At 37.0% G+C, this 22,196-nt stretch overlaps 1 protein-coding gene across 1 annotated transcript in view; it reads left to right on the top strand.

The window, feature by feature from the left end:
- Positions 1 to 22,196, top strand: part of CNTNAP4 (contactin associated protein family member 4) — a 227,766-nt gene that overhangs the window by 117,759 nt on the left and 87,811 nt on the right. The window lies entirely within an intron of this gene.

Here is a 22,196-nt window from a genome sequence, read left to right as displayed (position 1 = left end):
ATGACTTATATGCCATCTTGCCATTTTAAGTTTTCCCTGATATGGCTAGAAAAAATATATTAATTTCTTCTTGCCTTTATTTTTTAAAAAATTGTAAGTGTTAAATAAATTTGAAAAAAAAAGTCACCTGTAGATTGAGTTATGGTCCAGATTTTTATTTGGACAATTTATAAGCTTATGTATATCAAAAATACTATCATTAAACAAACAAAATCTTTAAATACTATCACTAATTAAACAAAAATCATTACTAACATAACGTGCATTGCAAAAAAATATCAAAACCACCCCCCCCCAAAAAAAAACCAAAATACACCAAACACAAAGTTTTCCATCTGTGTTAAGTCACGGTTTGCAGGCTACTGTAAGACAAGAACTTGAGATTATTAAATCACACGGGAATATCAGCTCAATGCTCAGGAAAATGATGCAAATGGACTGTTAGAATTATTAAGAAATTGGAGTAGAGAATGAGAGAGAAAAACTATTTACCTCACTGTTTGAATTTATATTTTCTTCATATGTCTTCAGTATCTTCAGTGCAGACCTGATCACCCATTCAGAAATAATACAATAGAACAGGAAAAGAGTACGATGATTTAAAACATTAAAAATGGAACAGCTGGTATGAAAGAAATGACTGAATAGATTGGGATTTTTTGACCTGGAAAAGAGAATATTTAGTATGGATGAGAGAAATCTGTAAGTACTGTGGCATGAAGAGAAAGGAGGTCAGTTCACTGCCTCCACCAGTACAGCAGAGTGGGAATCATGTACCCTGATCATGACTCTCCCCTGTTGAGGTGGGAGGAGGTAGAAATATTGGGAGCAGTGTACTGAGCCTGGAAAGAAAGGAGGGATGAGGGAGGAAGATCTTAAAGTGCTGGTTATTTTTCTCATAATCCTGCCGTGGTTTTGGTGCCTATTCTGTTCTGTTTCTTGTAGGTAGTGGAGTAAACTTTCCTTACTTTCCTGTAAGTCAAGTAGTGGAGTCTGTTTTGCCTGGAACTGTAATTGACAGTGAGCCCTCCCTGCCCTTGTCTTGATCCACAACATCCTTGGCTATCTTTTTTTCCTCTCATCATAAGGAGGGTGGGGATGGATGGGGGGCATTGAGCAAGAGATTGTTATGGTGCTTCATTGCTGACTGGGAAAAACCACAACAAAATGCTTCTCTATAGTGATAAAAATGATGACCATTATCGTCAGTAAAATGAATATGCTTTATAAAATTTCATACACATATTCCACTAAACAAACAAACCAACCTAGTTCAAATAAGTATAGGTGCTAGCTACAGTAAATTAAAATTCTGTATTTCATAGCATTCTTGAATATATAAAATTTAACTTGCTCTTTTTTCCAATTAGTTGTACAAAGGGTTTGATTTATATGTTTAACACATTCATGATACTGGGTTGTGAGTGTTTGAATAATGGATAATCAGACTGTGGTATTTTCCATGTCTCTTATCTGTTTAGACAATATTTATCATAATGCTATTATAATTTGTTTGAGGACAGATTTAGTTGTTCTTCCGCAGTCTGTGTTACAGTTTGTTTAATGAGTGTTGTATGGAGTTGGAATTACATTCAAATATGTCATACTCAGAAGACACATATTGATGAAAAATCTTGCATAGAAAATATCTAACATAGAAAAGAAATTATTTTGAAACAGTAAAGAACCTGTAGCAACTTGTGTTTAGTAATGTCAGAAGATCATAGGGTTTAGAAAAAAGAGTAGATGTACTTTTGTTAAAACTACATATCCAGCACAGTTTATTATCTTCTCTATAACAAAGATCTAAGATTAAAAAAAAAAAAATTGCATTGGCAAGGTCATTTGAATGTGTGAATAATTGACCCCAACAATTCTGTTTGTGATGGTGAGACTTAGGAATATGAGCTAAATTGACTCTGGTGACATAGACAGGAAAGGCTGAGAGTTTTAAAGATGATTTCATGAACATCATCAGGAAAAATCAGAGCTCGTAGTGGTATCTTCTACAAGACTGGAAAATCTGTGTGTTCTCAGGTGATTAATAATTGCAAAGCAATAATGAAAAAATAAAGATAATATAAATAAATATAAATATTGTGTACATTATATAAATACATCTCAAGATAAATAATGTTGTTGAAGGTAGGAGAATCTCAATAATGCATAGTATAGATGTACTTTGGATTAACTAACAGATTTCTTAAGAAGAACTTGAGTACACTAATGCTTTTAGGTATTTTTAAGAATAGACAAATCAAGTCAATCTCAAATTGAAATATAAATAGGTTTGATATGGAGAAACAGATGTCATTTGGTCATTGTAAAAGAAAAAATACTCATACACCTTTTACTCAAGATTGATCTAACTCATGTATTTCAATATTTTTCAGATTACCAGGAAGAGTATTAAACAGAAACGTTTTCATGTGTGACCTTACCATCATTTCTGTTCTTTGATATCTGTATTTTCAAAAAGCTTTTCAAAGTTAACCTATTTGGAAAAAAAACTTTAAAAAAAGGCAAAAGACATATGCATTTGCTATATATTACTTGCTTGGCAGTCACAAAGATTATTTACTTTGTTTAAAGTGTATATCTTTTTTCCTCCCTCTTAGTAAAATTAATAGAGAAGTATGTAGTTAGAAAACAGACTTTAAAAATATGAAACATAAATAAATACTACTTTTTTTTTAAATAAAATAGAGGACATCAAAAGAAAAAAAAATCTCATCCAAAATAAAGAATTAACCTTCTGAAAATATTAATATGAAAAACAATGAAGACTGCCAAATTCTAGTTCACTAGAGCGAAACATAAAGAAACAGCTATGTTCCTTATTGGATTAACTATCCATAGCTAATTTCCCCACAAACAGGTTTTATTGTTCTGACTTGCATTATTGATTTGTTACAACATATTTTCCACATATTTTGTTATTTCATCTAACTTGTTTTTATTTCTTTTATTTTTCCTAATTTCTATAATGAAAATTGATAGTTTAATGTTTTAACTGAAAACCTTGTCTCAAAAGAATGATCATATAATTACTTTGTTTAAAAAGAAGACAATTCAGGTGAAATCAGTGAAATTCCAAATCAATGTTATACCTGAGTAAAAATTATCACTTAGACATGTGTCTCAATGTTGAATAATCTGGATTTAAGGAGTATATTTTTGCTGATGTTTTACCAATTTTTACACTCCAGAACCAATATACTTTCAAAGAAAATTCCCATTTGCTCACTTTCTGTCACTGACAGTGCCTATTATTAATTTTAAGACTGTATTTTGATCATCTATGTGAAGATATTTTTTACACAGCAGAGTGTCCCATTTCAGGACTTTCTGAGGAAATACACAAATTCTAAGAGATTTTTTTGATTATATGGATTACATTTCCATTCATACCAACTATTTTTGCCCAACTACCCAGTGTTTCCTGCAGTAAGATTTGAGGGTCATATTTGAAGTACAGTTTAGTTCTGTAAGATTATTTTTTGTCTAGATATGTATGCAGTTTGTAGGACATATATTCCAACTTACTTAACTAGCTGAAGGCAAACAGCATGGGACTGAAGCTAATGTACTGCTGTAGAGTAAATCTCTGTCAGTACAAGAGTGGATGTATTATCAGGGCTGCAAAGAGAAGCATGGAAAAAAGCACCCTGAACTAGTCTACAAAAGTGCAACTGGTTATTTTAACTGCAGTGTTCTCCTATACTGAGACTGACTGCCATCTAAGCTGAAGATACATTTATATGACTTGGGGCAACCAGCAAGGATGTCTCCATGAAGACTTCAAAGCTCTGGGATTAGTTTTCCTCCTTGTACAGCTATGCTGAGATGGATTTGTTTCTTAGGTCATAGTTGAAGAAAATTATAGAAATCTCTACAATAAGGTTAACCTTTAGATTTATGATATTTCTTGTAGGTTTTTCTAAATTATTAGAAAAATTATATCTGAGACAAAATAGAAAATCATGATTCTGTTTTTATTGTGGTCAGTGACTTCTGTCAGAGACCTCAGAACGAGCTGGATAAAGTAATTTTTTCTTTTGTGAAGATTATAAAACTACTGTGAAACTGTGTAATAATCTGAAATAGAGTAGAATTTGGAGAAGGTTAGTTTCTGAATGATAGCCCTTGGTCCAGTAAGGATATATTAGGAACTTATTAAGAACATAAGCTGCCAGGAGACTTTATAGGACATCCTGATCAGAGAAAGAGCCTCGAAAAAAAACATGTCTGTCATAGTTTGACATGATAGCCTTTTCTGGTAAGGGGGAAAGGGCTGTAAAGATGGCTCCCCAGCTCTGAGCCAGACCCACTTCTGGGGCTGAGCCAATTAGACGCCTCCACAATCCCTTTTTAAGAAGAAGCCAGAAGAGGAAGTTTCTTCTTCCATCTTCCTCCATCTTCTGCCCCTTCTTCTTCTGGCTTGTGGTGGTGCAAGGAGTAGGAACAGTGAGAGAAACAACCATGCGGACTCCAAGGTCAGTGATGAAAGAGAGAACTGGTGAACTGGTGAAGCTGAGATTTGTTTTCATTTCTTTAAAGACCCCACATCAGCGGCAGAGACTCATTTTGATAAAGCTGGCCCCAGAACAGGGGCAACTATTCACTTCATTAAAGGCCCTGAGCCAGGGGGCTACTCAACCACTTCACTGCAGATCCCGAAACAGGGGCAGTGATTTTCTTCTTTAAAACTATGGCTGAAAGGGGCCTTGTCCTGAGAGAGGGACCCTTTAACTGCAGAAACTGCAACTGTGGCAAAGAATCCACACCAGAGATATTCACCAAGGACTGTGTCCTGTGTGAGGGACCCTGTATCGGCAGAAGCTGCAGCTGTTGGGAACAACCCCCACCAAAGGAGTTCGTTAAGGGCTGTGTCCCGGGGAAGGAACCCCGTGTTGGAGCAGGGGAAGAATGCCAGGAGTCATCCTCATCTGAGAAGACAGAAGCAGCAGAGCCCATCTGTGACAGACTGACCACATCCCCCATTCCCTGCACCCCTGAGCCGTTGAGAGGGGAGGAGGTAGAGATATCTGGAGCAGTGAGCTGGGCCCGGAAAGAAAGGAGGGATGGGGGAGGGAGATCTTAAAGTACTGGTTGTAATTTTCTCATCATCCTACTCCCTTTTTGCTTTTATTCCATTCTGTTTCTTGTAGAATAAACTTTCCTACTTTGCTCTCTATGTCAGGTACTGGAGTCTGTTTTGCCCAGAACTGTAACTGGCAGCCAGCCCTCCCTGCCCTTGTCTTAATCCACAACAATCTTGCTTATCTTTCTCCTCCCATTTCGCTGGGGCCTCTGCCATCCTAACAAAGGTGGGGGTGAATGGGGGCACTGAGCGAGAGACTGTCGTCATGCTTCTGTGCTAGCTGGGCCAAACCACGACAATGTCACAAAATGTAGGTGCAGCCGAGCCCTTTGTGGCTGCAACCTCAGATGGCAGCAGCTCTTTGGAGATAGACCATTGCCTAGAAAAAATTTTGCAGAAAACTTGATAAAAACTTGCTTTATGTAATGCAACAGCAGGTTACCTATGTTGTGTAAGGGAAGTAGCTACAAACTTAATGGAAGGTTATTGTAACATCTAGGATTTTTTTTTTTTTTACTTAAAGACACTCTCAACGTTTTGCACAGTAGCTCTAATTAGAGTTTTCATGGAGTATCCTTGAACTTTGAGCCAGGCATTCACCAGTTTAATCTCAATCATAAAAAGGGACTATACTGAAGTTAATTACAAGGTCCTTCCCAGGACAATAGATATTTTCTTTTATTTCCAATGATTAATAACTGTATACTTTCATTTGTTAAAATTATTTTTATAAACTATACTGTTATCGTGGTTTTGCACAGTCAACAATGAAGCACAACAGTCTCTTTCTCACTGTCCCCCATCCACCCTCACTATCATTAGGATAGTGGAGGCCCTAGCGAGATGGGAGGAAAAAAGATAACCAAGGATGTTTTGGATTGAGACAAGGGCAGGGAGGGTTCACTGCCAATTAAAGTTCCAGGCAAAACAGACTTCACTGCTTGACGTAGAGAGGAAAGTAGGAAAGTTTATTCTACAAGAAACAGAACACAACAAAAAGCAACAAGAGAGCAGGATTATGAGAAAATTACAACCAGCATTTTCAGATCTCCCTCCCCCATCCCTCCTTTCTTCCCAGGCCCAGCTCACTGCTCTCAGGGGGGTAGGGAGGGGTGGATGTAATTAGTCCCTCACAGATAGGCTCTGACATTTCTCAGAGCTGGACAACTCCTTGCATTCTTCCCTTGCTCTGATACAGGGTCCCTGCCATGGGACACAGTTCTTAATGAACTTCTCTGGTGTAGATTCTTCCCAACAGTTACAGCTTCTGCAAATACAGGGTCCCTCACATGGAACATGGCCTCCTGTAGGCATAGTCACTGCCCCTGGCATGGGATCTTCCATGAGGTGAGTCACTGTCCCTGATGCGGGGTCTTTAACAAAGTGCAAACAAATCTCTGCTTCACCACTTCTCTCTACAGGATGCAGAGAAGTCTTCGGCACACTTCCTCCTCTCTTTCCTCAGGGGCCTTGGGATCTGCATGGTTGTTTCTCTGTCTTCCAGCTCCTTGCACTACCACCAGCCAGAAAAAAGGAGCAGAACAAAAAAGGAACAGGAAGCACTCTCCTCTTCTGACTGCTTCTTAAAAAATTGTTGTGGAGGTACCTAATTGGCTTAGCTCCAGAAGTGGGTCTGGCTCAGAGCTGGGAGGGTTTTGAGCAAGTTCTTACAGGAGTCATCTTTACAACCTCTTCCCATTACCAGAAATAGATTTGAGTTTTCTCGTGGAATCTTGTTTATAGCTCACAATACATACATGCACAGATATGTACAGATGGAAGGAGACTTCTGCTGCAGAATTTTCTTTTTAGATCTTTAGGAGCTAAAAGCTGTTAGAGTGACCTCAGAACTCAATGTCAGGCAGAAGGCCTTGATTTGTCCATCTAATATGATGGTGAGGCACAATTTTTTTTTTTTGGGGCACTGGCTATCGAGGTTACAGTAGGGACAGTATACAAACAGCGATCATGTTTAATTACTTCTATTGTTTTATTTTCTTTATCTTCTACTACCCATGCAAATTTGTAAATTCAGTCTGAAATATCTTTTTTATATTTTTGTCTGGATTTAGATCAATCCAGGAATGATCAGCTCTAAGGGCAATTGGAACCCTGTAAGGACAGATAGGTATCACTTGCCACTTATGATCCTGTGCAAAACAAATAGGACCACTCAACTTAGGGAAGAAAATGGAATGATTTTATCTGCCACCAACCAAAAACACAGCAAACATAAAATATTAAAGTGGTACAATGATGACGAGCACAACCAGCCCTTTTTTCTTTTTCTTGCTAACTCTCCCCTCCTGCTGGGCCCTGATCCCAATGTCTGTATCTCCTCTCACCCTGAGCAGTGCAGGGCAGCAGAGAATGAGGGGGTCCAATCTATCCATTCAAATGGCTCCTGTCGCTTGTCTCACCTCAGAGCAGGACTCCCTGAGATTCCCTTGCTCCAGCATGGGTTCCCTCACAGTCCAGGTAGCCCTGCATGGGCTGCTCCGGTGTGTGTTCATCCCAAAGGCCGCAGCTCCTCTCCGCCTCTTGTGTGAGTCTGCTCTGTGGACCGCAGGCTCTCCAGTATGGCCTGCGCCATGGCTGCCTCCTCACACAGTCTCCTGCCCATCCAAGCACACTCACCTGGAGCTGCTTGTGGCTCTCAGTCCTGCCATTGCCCTCCATGGGTTGCAGGGGTACAGCTGTATTCTCACAATGGGCTGCAGGGGTGTCTCTGATCCAAAACTCCTCTGACTATGGGGTCAACGTGATCACTTCCATTTTGTACCACTCCTCCACATGCCTGCTGCAGATTTCTTTTCTTAAATAGTGATCGAAGACACACCAAATTGGCCCAGCAGGGCTGGAGGTGGGTCCACCTCAGAGCTGGGAGATGTTTTGAGAACCGCTTATGAGGATAAGCACTGCAGTGTCCTCTTCCTTGTTAACAGGCAGAAGATGTTAATACAAACCTATGGCAATTATTTTTCACTGTCAAAATGTCCAATCATGCCAACAATAGAAACGATACAGCACATAATCTCACAGACAGTCTATGGTTCAAAAGTAGCATTTGTTACCTTTATCTGTAAATGACAAGCTGGTGACTAATATTTGTACGTTTGTGCTTGATGTTCGTTTACCGGCTGCAGTCATCCCAGCTCCTAATTATAGTCCCAGAATTTTTTATTACCTGTGACAGAACCATTTTCACTTCAGTTTCCTTTCTGTGTTTTCTAACTCTTTTGCAAGATGAGTAAGACTCCTGGTTCACAGTCTTATGTATACTAGAAGCTGATGAGCGCATAGACTTACAACATCTAGAATGATCTTACTAAGAGATATGCTAATTTAAATATCTTTTTTTTATAAACTAATGAGAAAAGACCAAACAGACAATGAGACAGAATGATCACACAAGCCTTTTTAGATATGACAGAGACATGAAGAAGTCTTGTGTATGCTTGTTGGTTATTGCTCTGTTAAGATTTCCTTTAGGATAAGACTTCACATAGACCAAGTGACAGATAAAACTTCACACAGACTAAGTAACAAACAAAGTGAGTACTTGAATTGAAAGCAGAGCCTGAAAACTTTAAAGTGCACTTGCTGTTCTGAATGTCGGTTAATATTTTATAATAAATAAATATATAAATACATATTGCTTAATAAAACCCTTATTTTCAGTTACAATGTGTAGCTTAAAAGAAAAAATTATAAAAATGGTAACTTAAAGAGTTACATGAAAAAATTAGTTCATAACTACTAAATCTTTTTTAGAGAAACTCTATCTATCTATAATTTTATTTTGTGCTTCTTGCTTATGGGTTTGTTTTGTTTTTTTTTTTTCCTAATGTGTATTTATTCTAAATATTTACCAAAAAATCTGATATTGTTTATAAACATATTTTTTCATTATCTTCTTAGCTTATAGCATGAAAAAAACACCAATAAAGTTTAACATTTATTAATATTTTTAATATAACATGAACTACATTTTCAGTTAAAAAGTGTTAGAAATTTTTTAATCGCTCTCTTACATTAAGGTAATTGGAAATGTAAATTTGCCAAGCAAGAGCAGTCTTCTTTAATTGTTAGCTTGTTCAGTGATTTATTCAATGATGACAAAGGGTTTTTTCTAAGCAAACAATTTCATATTTCAAAGAGAAGGTAACTGCTATAGAGACCAGGATATATCGGTATTGGTTTAATTTAAAACTTGACAATCATAAATAATGGCGGAAAAAGTACATAATGTAGCTGCCATGGAGTAGGAAGTCATAATTTTTAAAATAAATTTTCAGACTGTTCTTCCACCCCTAGTATTTGTAAAACGTACTGGTGTATCATTCTCTAGAAGTTGGAGTTTAACCTGTGTGTGTTTTTCATTCAAAGGCAATTTTTCTGATTTGTGTTGCTGAATTGTGGTTGTGCAACTTCATGCTTCCATCTTTGTCCTGATTTATTTGTTTCCAGATTTAAGTCTTCCTTAGGAAATAGAATGGAGTTTCTGCTATTGCACAAACATATTGAAGTTCACTGAATTTCAGTCCTCCACTGTAGTAATAAAATGGGTTTAAAAACTGAGTTTACTGGAGCAACCCCATAGTCATATGACAGTAAAACCCTCCTTATGACTTTTTACTCAGATCAAATGAAAGTACTAAATAAGTTTAAGTACTCACTGTCTTTATCAGTGTATTGTGAATTGAACTATGCGCTCAGTGTCAACTGTAAATGAAAGGGAAAAGCGTCCTCAGATTAATTCCTTCCAGCCGTTGCAACCTAATTATAAGTGTTTTAAGAATATTTTTGCTAATTTGCATCTCTGAAACTTTAGATTTCCTTCATTCAGGTGAGAATAATTTTGTTACTTACCAGTGTTTGTGACATAAATTGCATAGTAATTTTGTTTGGATTTTTTTCAAGAACCTCTATAGAAAATACAAAAACACCCAAAAAACCCCTATTGCTAGAATTAAAATATAGATTTCTATCTGAATTGTTTTATCTAGATATGTGAGACTGGTTCTCTGTTCCTTTCTGCCTTGCACTTAGTTTTTTCTAGACACATGTAGTAGTTAAGGATGACTACCAAACTAGAAATATCCACTTGAGAAAGCATTATTTATATCTGTTGTACAACACTGGTGTGCATCAAAGTCAGTTTAAAGATGTTACAACATAAGCAAGATCCATGAAGTTAAAATACTACAAAATCTTTTGATCTTTTGAATATTTATAAATATATAAACAGTGGATGTTGGGAGGTCCCTTTTTTCTATGGTATCTCGCAACAGGACAAAGAGTAATGGGATGAAGCTGTAACACAAAAAGTTCCATTTAAAGATATGAAAAAATTTATTTTACTGTGAGTGTGAGGGAGCCCAGGTACAGGCTGCCCAGGGAGGGTGCGGAGTCTTCTTCCTTGAAGATCTTCAAGATCTGCCTGGACACGTTCCTGATTGACCAGATCTAGATGGACATGCTTTGGCTAGGGGTCTGGACTAGATGATTTCTGAAGGTCCATTCCAACCCCTACCATTCTATTATTCTATGACTTTTTCTGCTTTCCACCAAATAACCTGTTACAAAGAAAGCTAATGACCGTCATTGATATGTCTTCCATTCACTAGTTAAAAATTCTACGGTGACTTTTAGAACATTCATTGAGCAAAAAAGAGCCTGGTTACAGTGTAGGATTTGCAGATACTCTAGTTGTGGGATCTCTGCATTACGTTTCTGAGGCATCAGATGCCTGCAAGAGAAGTAATATGCCTTATGTTTGTTAGCAATTAGTTAACTCTTAAGTTTCTCATGCTGTGGAATTTATCTGGTTCTGTTTTAAAAAGAACAGACGATACAAATAATTTATTTTCTCTTTAATATAAGGGAAAGCAGGGCTGCATTACAGGTAACCATTACTTGAGAAAGCAAACACCATCACTCTAAATGCCTCTCTATTCCTCCTTCTTCTCCCAGTTATTTATGCTAAGCATGATATCATACGGTCTGGAATATGCCTTTGGTCAGTTTGGGTCAGCCATCCCAACTGTGTTCCCTCCGAACCTCTTGTGCACTTACAGCCTACACGCTGGCAGGGCAGGGTGAGAAGCAAAAAAGGCCTTGACATTGTACAAGAACTGCCGAGCAATAACCAAAATATCTCTCTGTTTTCAACATTGTTTTCATCACAAACCAAAAACATATCCCTTTACCAGCTACTAGGAAGAAAATTAACTATTCCAGACAAACCAAGGAGACCTTCAGATATCAATCTAGCCATGTTTTTTCATCCTGAAGTGATGTAGTCTTGCTCCCTGCAATATAGAAGAAAGGATCAGAAAATTAAAGCCTTGCACAGACATAGTAAAAATCTTAAAAATCGAACATAAAGATTAAATACTTAAGGGGAGAATATGATACTGTTTGTCTGCTTAATCCTTTGTATTTAGTTACATTAGGCAAGTGATAAGTCTTAACCTTTATTTTCATCTGAATGATCATTTCAATACCTGTATGAGTTAAGACAAGCTCTGATTTCACTTTGCCTTTGGTTTTCATAAACATCTATTAAGTAGTCTTAGTCTATTTCAATGCAGGTGTGTAACTGCTGTACCAAAGCAGTCAGCTTAAAGTTTGTTTAGCTAGATGAGGGATCGTTAAAGAATATCATGATGAAACTCAAACTTGGGAGATTATCCTGTTGTCTCATCTTTTTTTTTCAGTGTGGCTATCATGAATGCTGACATTTCCAGAAATCTGAACCTCTGCTTTTGTGTCCCAAATGTTCTTAAAAGGAACTGTTTCACACATTGGAGTTATTTTTCCTTAGTCTCTGATAACTACTTCTGAATGCAACCTCACTGTACATTAGCTGAACTTTTCTGATAAAATTTAGTACAGAATTAGTATACAGAAAAGTCTTTGAGCCTTGTTTGCAGTTTCTCTGAAAAGCTTAATCTCTTTAGTAAGTTTGTCTGAGGTTTCATTTGAAAGTATCAATCAACAGAACAAAGGAAGCAAAATGGAAGCTATTTGCTTTCTTATAACCAGAATGGCAAGCACTATGTAGAAAAAAAAGTTTTCACTAGAGGTGAAATGTGAGAGTAGTATTAACATAAGAATCTAATTACTGTTATATTAACTTACTGTGTTGTAAACATGAAGATGACTTACAGACTAATTCATGTACACACATATTCCTAAATTTAGAAATGGTGAGACTCTGCTTATGAAAAGCTATAGATATAAATTTAGTAAGAAGCATTTTTACTGAACTCTGTTACTTTCTATGACCCTCAGGTCAAAGGAGCTACAAAGCATTTGCTCTGCCATTTCTTTGTTGCATATATGTTACTAAGAAAGATTCTCTTCCTTTCTTACTGGTTATTTAATATAATTTCAGAGCAAAGTGTGAAATATGCAGAATGTTACACTGTAATTTTTAGGCATTTTTTAATACTGCTTTGAGCAAACAGGATCCCCATGTACTGTTTTGACAGATCAGTAAATGCACTGCTCTTGCACCGTAGCTATTATAGTTATAATTTACCTGAATTATCTTTATTTATTATTTCTTTCTGCTAATGCCTGTGATATGCTATGTGCTGTGAAATAGTATGGTAATGAATTGTTATTCCTACTTAAATTTCATGTAATGAGATATATCAATTGTTAAAATTTTACAATTTTTAACAAGTAATTATGTGGAATTAAATAGGTTAAATAGTCTACTGTTCTTTGAAAAGTTTTTTTTATGTTTATGGAGCTTATTATTTTTAAGTTTATAAACATTTTTCATTAGTTACTCAACATTCGATATAGTTAGTAAAAACATTGCATTACCCAGCATCATAGTAGTTAAATGTCAGGATTATTTGAAAGTAGAAAGAACAGTCACACTGCAGCTGACAAATGCAATGTGTTCATATTTTACAGGTAGTTTCAAATGGATTAAAAAAAAAAAACCCTAAAAAATGAGAAGTGAAGGTAAATTATCATTTCCTTTAAAAAATGCTTTCGTTACTAATCTCAGAGGTCATCAAAGTTACCTTTAGAATATCAAGATCCAAATTCATGAAATACAGTTCTGTATTTGTAAAAGTCTATATATAATCATTCAGGTAAATAATTAGCTAATAATCTTTTAAAGTCTCTGAGGATATTGTTTAGAATTCTAGTAATATTGTAATGAAACGTGTTCACACTTTCCATTTTCAGGGAATATCTGTGAGGTACATGTGCTTAGGTATTAATAAATAAAGCATAGTGGTTTCATAATTACATATTGGTAATTAATAAGGAAGAGGTGTTATGATAATTTTTTATGGGATGATTAACAAAACTCAGTGTTGTGCCCAGCTGTGTTAGTACAAGAGCTCCCTCCAATGGTGACAAGTTGCTTCACATATAATTTATTGCTATGTGTGGATGAATAAAACAGGAAATAAGATAGACGGAAGAAATAAAAAAAGTAGTTCTCTATGCTGGTTTGCATTAAGATATTGTTAATGTACACATTATTCCTTACACTATGACAGTGAGGTATCTGCTGAACATGAGAAAAAAAAGAAATAAAAGAGACACTTTTTATTAATTACGTTTTCAAAGGAGCAAGGATAGATGATAGACTTCTGCTGGCTAGCAAGTGCTCTAGATTCATATCCTACCCACACACCCCTGCAATGCTGCTGAGTAAATTGGGTAGCCAGTGGCTACTGCTGCAAAAAGAAAGAAAATACACGAACTTCTGTTGTTAGCTTATTATTATAGATATTAAAGCCTTCCTCTTCTATATTACAAAGCTATCTTCAAAGAAAACCAAAACTACAAACGAAAAAAAACCAGAACATCAAATGAAAAAGACAGAAAGAATCTCTAGTACTGGATCAACTTAAAAATGTCCGCTGCCACCTTTGATAAACTACTTGGTAAGTGTGATCTCATCCTCTCTTCATCTTCTGAAGCTCTTATTTAAAGTTGGCTTTCACATAGTGAAAGGCAAAAAAGAGCAAGAGACATGAAATAATATTCCAGTGAATTAAGCACTCACCCAAGGAGAAGAAATACTAGAAAGAGATTAAACAAGGGAAAGAAGAAGAGAGGACTGTAAAATAAATATATCACATGGTCAAACATCAACTAAATATTGACAAAGTATTGAAAAGAATGTGTATCCCTGAGGGGTGGTTTGCATTACAAGATTTTGGTGCACTCCATTATATGACCTTGGTGATATTAAAACCTAGTTTCCACAGCACTGAGAAAGTCCTGGAGATCTAAGCCTCACAGACATTCATCTGGGATTGCAGTGTGGTATCACATTATGAGCTCTGTTTTTTTCTTCCCACCACAAACCCCTTCTATTTTATAGTGTGAAAACAAATATCACAGAATCATAAAGTGTTCTGGTTCTAAAGAGCCTCTGGAGATCATCTGGTCACTGCTGATTAAGTAGGATGACCTAGAGCTGTTTGCCTGGGAACATGTGCAGAGGACTTTTGAAGATCTCCAAGGATGGAGACTCCACAACATCTTAGGGAAATCTGATCTGACCTCTGGAAAAAAAAAAAAAAACAAAAAAAAAACCAACCCAAAAACAAACCAAGTTTTTATAGTAAAAGGTTTTCCTATGTTCAAACAGAACTTCTGTGTTTAAGTTTCTGCCCACTGCTCCGTGTCCTGTCTTAAGACACTAGTAGAAAGAGCCTAGCTCCATCTTGTTTAGGTCTTCCTATCCAATGTTTATATACATTGATAATATCCCCTTGAGGCTCCTCTTCTGTATGGTGAAAAAGCTCTTTCAGATGTTCATCCTAAGTGTGGTGCACCTGTCTGCTCTTCATCTTTTATCCATATCTTAAACTCTTTCCAGTATGTCCATTTCCCTCTTGTACTGGGAAGCTCACAACTGGACACAATACTTCAGATGTGGCCTCACCAGTGCTAAATAAATGAGAAACATCACTTGCCATCATCTCCTGGCAATACTTTGTATAATTCAGCCAAGATACCACTAGAATTTCTTTTCAATAATGACATATTTCTGGCTCTTGGTGACTTCATATTTCCCTGTGCTGGATGTCATGAAGTTCTGGCTAATACTTTTCTCCGGCCTGTTGAGGATAGCTACACGAAACTGGTGTATCAGACACTCCTCCAAGTTATGATGTCACCATGAAACTTGCAGAGAGTGCAGTCTGTCCCATCATTTAGATAAGTAATGGAGATTCTAAACAGGATTGGATCCATTATTAACCTCTAATGTCTCCTGCTCTTTAATTCCATGTAGATTTTGTTCCACGATTTGCCAGTTTCTAATATCAACTGTTAGCTAGGATTCAAATATGGCAGAATTAAAGTCACCATTGGAGTCCACATTTATACTACACTTGTGTACAACAGCCAAGTGGATTTTTTGCATTTGGTCAGAGTAACTAGTAATTTTTATAGCCGCAAGACAGAAAACAGTTGGGCAAAGACGAACTTCATGAAGTTCAACAAGAACAGGTGCAGAGTCCTTCATCTGGGGAGGAACAACCATAAAACAGTACAGGCTGGGGGCCGATCTGCTGGAGAGCAGCTCTGCAGAGAGAAACCTGGGAGTCCTGATTGATAAGAAACTAAACATGAGCCAATAGTGTGCACTTGTAGCCAAGAAGGCCAATGACATCTTGGGATGCATCAAGAAGATTGTGGCCAGCAGGTCAAGGGAGGTTCTTTTGGCTCTCTCCTCTGCCCTGGTGAGGCCTCATGTGGAGTGCTGTGTCCAGTTCTGGGTTCTCAAGCTCAAAAGGGACAGAGAGCTTCTGGAGAGAGTCCAGCACAGAGCCACCAAGATGATCAGGGGACTGGAACATCTTTCATATGAGGAAAGGCTGCCCAGAGGGGTTGTGGAGTCTCCTTCCTTGAAGGTCTTCAAGACCCACCTGAACATGTTCCTGTGTGATCTGGTCTAGATGACCCTGCTTCTGCAGGGGGGTTGGACTAGATGATCTCTAAAAGTCCGTTCCAACCCCTACCATTCTATGATTACTCCTAATGTGCCCTCATAAACAGTAAAAGAAAGTACAGGTGGGAAGTGATACCATGTTTTGGAGTGTTTCAGAGAGTTCTTTTAGATACTGAATAATTTGAAATAGCTAGAGCTTTATGTCTTCAAAAGATATCCACTATCTTCCTGGTTTTTATCATAGCACATGTGAATAATTCACCTTGAGATGTTCTATAATGAGCAGAGACACAGTTTAGTAAATTCTTATGAAGCGAAGCTATATAACTATGTACAGTGTAATATTTAATTAAATAAATTCCCTTTCTACATTTCTAGTTTGTCATATATAACACTATTAGTGATGCAGTTGAAAAATAAGTAGTGTTTTGAAACATTCTGAAGAGCACTCAATAGTCCCTTTTTGCCATCTGTAATTTTAATAGGACTCAAGATGGCTAGTAATTAAATAAGATATGTAATCCTCTTGGTAAGGGAAATAATTTTCTACATGAAAAAAATAGCAACATTTCCAGTGCTAAAAGCTATAAGAGGATTCCAATTTTGAACTTTCGATCTAAAAATAAAATCAATTATACTTTAATGGCAAATTCTACAGCCCAATGAGTTAAGACATATTTAAAATATAATATTTGATGATATTCCTTGAAATACCCTTAATAGACTGCAAAAACTTTAAGCAAAAAATATAATTATAAATGAAATATTATTTTAAATCTTCTTCTAAAGGATTTTTAGGGATTTTTTTCTGTAATGTTGTATCCAAATAGGATTGTACTCAAGTCTATAATATGAAATTATTATATCACTATGACACAATTAAAATCTTTTAAGCAAACACATTAGAAATATCTGTAATTTTTTAAAAAAAATTAACAAAGAAACGAACAAAAAAAATAAGGCAAGCCCAAACTCTCTTCCAGCTAAAGAAGGAAACAGATTTATAGAACCATTGAATGAAATGACAAACATACTATCTTTTGCATGGCATCAATATATCTGACACTAATTAGGCACAATTCCAGTGTGGCAGTGGTTTTAAGCTCCCTCCACTGTTTTGCTTGGAAATCATGTTACTACTGTAGCTGATCATAGATTTTCCTTTCAATCATAGCGCTGGTCAGATGATGTGGACAATATGCAGATGATATAAATGCATCAGAACTTGCAAGATGGATTGTGCTCCTATGGAAATAACAGAAGATGGTGGCGTGAACAATGACTGGGACAAGAACTTATGATAGTTTTCTAGCAAAGATTTTTCAATCTGATCTTAATCATGTTGTCTTTAATATACATAATCTCTCTTTAATATACACCATAAGAGATTAAGATCAGTAAAAGTTTTGACTATGTGCAACTGCCATGTGTTTTTGTTATTTTAAGATTATTCTAGTATAGTTCAACTTCAGAGTCAGGACCTAGTGAAAAATACAGTAAGCAACTTAGGGCACAGGGCTTCTCACTAAACTGCCAATTGCATGAATCCTTGATTACAATCAATAATACAGTAGCAATCTTTGATCATTTTATCTGTGCAATCTTTTTCTTCTAACCATAAGTCCAATCTGTAAATAAGTAAAGAAGGCAGTTGCGTGGTACAATGGTTTTTTTTCAGATTTAAGGACTTTCGCACTCATTTTTTTGCAATTTAACCAAAGAGTTCTTACTCCTTGACTTTCAGGAGTGACTATAAAAGACTAAGAATAACCTACCACAGTTCAGAAGGAACAGTCTGGATGTTTTGACTCTTGTGAATTGATGTTGATGTTATTTTATTGTGTGCTAGGTTAACTTGAATAGACAAATCTTTTGTTACTGAGATGTAAACAGCTAAACTACTGTATGAACTTGAGTATGGCTTAGAGGTTATGTGAGAAGATATTTTATTCTGAACTCAGTTCTCAGAAGAGCTCAAGATGGTTTAATCCTTAATCATTATTAGAGTAGTTTGAATGATGCTCCAAGGTGAATAAATTGCAAATAGGCTCCTGGAATAGCTATTGCCTTCCTGACAACCTTTGTCACTAATACCAACTAAAGTTTTGGTATATGTCATAAACAGAAAGACATGTACAGGCAGTTTGGCTTGACAGTATGTCTATCATCACGCAACAAGGACAAGTATTTTAATTAAACAGCTCTTAGTTACACTGATTTTGTCAACTAGTTTTGCTGGTTTTCACTGTAGAATTCACAAAACACACAACAAAGCTCAAACACTTCTTAAGGTAGACTGCTACCTCTTCTGACAAAACTGTCCATGCTGGGATTTAGTTCCAGTTCTTATCTTGAGATATGAAATGAGAATTTGGTTCTAAATATAGTTATTTAACACAGTAAAAATTGTGTTTAATATAGAGCAATATTTTAATAATGTATTTATACATTATTAATGGGTACAAAATATATGTTAAAACATTGTACATATTTTTTAGGCATATAGTATATTTTACAGTATATATATAATTTATCATTCCAAGTTGCATTGTTAAAAATCATCATCTAGTCTAGACAATTCAGGCTGAATATACACAGTGCGTGTCTCATACAAACTTTTGCTTTTGGATTACTTTTGACTAGTTAAGGAAGTTTTCTATGTGATAATGGTGTTACCCCTAGTCTAAAAAACATTTGTTTTCAAGATAGAGGATGTAGAGGAAAACAAACTTAATTTTTACCTTATATTTATGTAAGCTTACTTTCACAACCATTCTAAGCATGATGATGCCCTTCTGCACACAGCATTTAACATTGCTCAGTCTGAAGCACATACATGACTTCTGATTCCATAACAAACTGAAAAATTGTGTCTTCAAAGCAGACTTAAAATATCTTGAGGTAAAGAAACTACAGGATTCAAAATTGAGTACAAGGGTTAAAACAATTTTGAGAGTAGGCCCTCATTTCAGGCTTCAGTATAGCCCAGGGTATTTTTCCTTTGTGGAACTAAAAAGGCTGTGAAGAGTGATGTACTTAGATATCAATCCTACTGAAAGTCTTGCCTACTGTTTAAGGCAAAACTGATATATTTTCATGCTGTTAAAAAGTAGTATAATACAATATCTGTAAAAGTAACTGCTAAGATTCAGTAGACATTTATATTGAAGGTGTCAGCTTAAAAACCCTATTGATATTTATGCAAACAATGCCTGTTATGTATAACATCCATATTAACTAAGGGGCACATTTAGTCTTTTTAACCACCACTTGCCTTTGTAGGTTGTGAGACGCTGAATAATCTAGATTACAACTTCCCTCTGATTGATTTAACACAGAATGGAATGATCTGAACAATCTGAAGAAGGCAGAGATAAGAGGAAGGAAGGTGGTTCATTATATGGTTATAATTGCTGAGTATTTAAATGATTGTTGGATTGGGCCTTGAAATAGTAATTGCATTTTACTGTAAAGATAGGAATGTGTCTGTCACATTGAATCTGCTTCTCCTCTAGAAAGTCCACAAGCTGGCTTTGGTTATGTCTTTACTATCTGTAGTCTGGAGGAAATGCTGTCTGATTGTCTGCTCTTTATTTTCTTGTGAAAGGAATTAAAACCAAAAAACCCACAAACTGTATTTAGAGTTTTTGAAATCAGGCAAAAAGACCCATTTAATACTCAGCTTAATTGATAGATTTTAAAATGTGTAAAATCTTTACAAAAATTACAGTTAAAAATATTGATTTCTTAACTGACCATTCTGAATGCTTTAAGGAGTACTTTGAATGACTTTTAGGCTGTTACTGAATTCAAAACCATAATTTGAAATTAAGAATGCATGGCTTAAGTATACCCTGCAGTAAAAAAATCAAGCAATATGTATTCTGTACTTAAAACTTAACAACTAATTTTCATGAGGTGGCTGCCTTCCAAAAATGATTTTGGAAAAAACTTAATCAAACACTTCATTTGCTCACAGTACTTAAACTTCTGGGACTTGAGTTCTGGTTCATTCAGCAAACTAATTGGCACTTTCTTTAGCAACTGTATTTGCTACAGGCTGCAAATAAACTTTTGAAGAGACAAGAGGTCTGTAAGGGTCTCACAATCTAAATAGTAGCTCTTCTTCAGCTTCTTAATGTGTTTCCACCTTCACTCATGATGACAGTGAAATTTTGAAGCCTGAACCTCAAAGTGGTGAGGACATTTAGTCACTAATTCTCATTGTCTTTGACGAGCCTAATAAGTTAGTCATAATGAGCTGACTCACTAGCTGGTTTTGTTTTGTTTTGTTTTGGATTTTTTTGCTCTGCTTCACTTCTGTCTTCTATTAAACGTTCAGATATTAGGATGTATTAAAATTTAGTAGTACAAGGAAAGGAAGATGTAAAGATTCATTTATAATGGCGATTAATGCTTGGGGAAGAAAACAGAAAATAATTTAATGCAACATCAACTAAAACATAATCTTAAAACCCAAAACATAACCAAAATAAAACAACACAGCATAATACAACAATGGAGAGTCCAACCCGCCTTTTTAAGAACACCTTCTTGCCACATCTCCCTTTTTCCCGGACTCACAACCCTGATCCCGGTGTTTTTACGTCATCCCCCGTGAATGGTTCGGGTGGGCAGGGAGTGGGGGTTTCAGTTAGTTTATTCCCGATAGCTTCTGCCATTTGTCCCTCCTCAGGACAGATGGGCTCCACACCCATCCTCCCTGCAGGTCCGTGGGGTAACTCACACGCATGGCAGACCTGCATGGGCTGCTCTGACGCGCATTTATTGCAGCTCCTCTCTGCCTCTCGTGTGGGGCTGCTCTGCGGCGCACAGGCTCTCCAGCACGGCCTGGGCCATGGCTGTCTCCCCACACAGTCCCTCATCCATCTGGACTCACTCACACAGAGCTGATGGTAACTCTCAGTCCTGCCATCGGTCTCCATAGGTTGCAGGGGCACAGCTGCATTCTCACCACAGCTTGCAGAGGGATCTCTGGTCTATTGCTTCTCCTTCCTTCCTCCTTCTCTGGCTGAAGGGTCTGCGTGGTTGCCTCCATCTTGTATCACTCATATACCTCCTGCCAGCACTTCAAATTCCTGTCCCCTAAATAGTGATCGCAGAGGCGCCAGATCAGCCCAGCCGGGCCGGAGGTGGGTCTGAACCCAGGAGCCAGGGGAGAGTCCAAGAACTCTTTACCGGGTCTTCACTGCAACCCGCTCCCCCTGTTACTAAGCAAAAGCTGCTCCTTGCTAAACCAGAACATTCATGTAGAGAGCAACTCCACCTCCAACACCTCATTGGCCTGTCTTTTGTAAACAATACATAACCCTCCATGGCTGTGCTCCAGTCATGGCAGCTGTCCCACCACATCTCTGTGACTGCAATGAGGTTGTAGCCCCGCATCCGCACCCACATCTCCAGTTCCTCCTGCTTATTCCCCAGGCTGCGTGCATTGGTGTAGAGGCAGCACAGCAGCTTACTCAGACACACAGGTTTCCGTGGATGGATGCAGGAGGATCCTCCCCAGTTTGGCTGTCTCTCAGGGTGGTCAGTCTTCTGCATCTCAACAGGATGTGCGGATGACGGGCACTTATCACATTCCCTGCCCTGCCCTGTTTCCCTGCTAGACAAGATAGCTTGTTCTGTGTTGCTTCTACTCCTATCCCCCAAGTCCTTCAATTTAAAGCCCTCTTGGTCAAGTTGGCTACTCTGTTCCTGAATGTTTCAGTGCCATTGTGAGAGAGATTACTTCCATCATGTCCTATCAAGTTATAGTCACCAAAGAAGGATCCGTTGTCATAAAAACTGAAACCTTCCTACTGGCACCAGTCTCTTAGTCAGGAGTTAACTAGCCCGGCTTTTGCATTGATGACTTCCCTTTTTCCTCTGGTGGACAGAATGGAAGAGAAAATAACCTCAATAAAAGCTATATACCTAAATATGTTGGTTTCTATAAGCTTCTGCAGTTGCAACATCTATGTCTGATAGCTATATGAACATTACTGCCCATATATCCAGATATGTGTAATGTTTTTAATTCTGCTCATGAAAATATTTTAGACAGCTGATTCTTTCTGGTTTATGAGATATTTAGATTTAGAATGTTTGAACAAATTCTTTCTGCTTCCATATCAGAAACAC

The sequence above is a fragment of the Colius striatus genome, chromosome Z (genome assembly GCF_028858725.1).
Source record: "Colius striatus isolate bColStr4 chromosome Z, bColStr4.1.hap1, whole genome shotgun sequence".
In the NCBI taxonomy this organism is placed as follows: domain Eukaryota; kingdom Metazoa; phylum Chordata; class Aves; order Coliiformes; family Coliidae; genus Colius; species Colius striatus.
The sequence above is the reverse complement of the archived record's forward strand: the minus strand, read 5'-3'. Positions and strand labels throughout refer to the sequence as shown.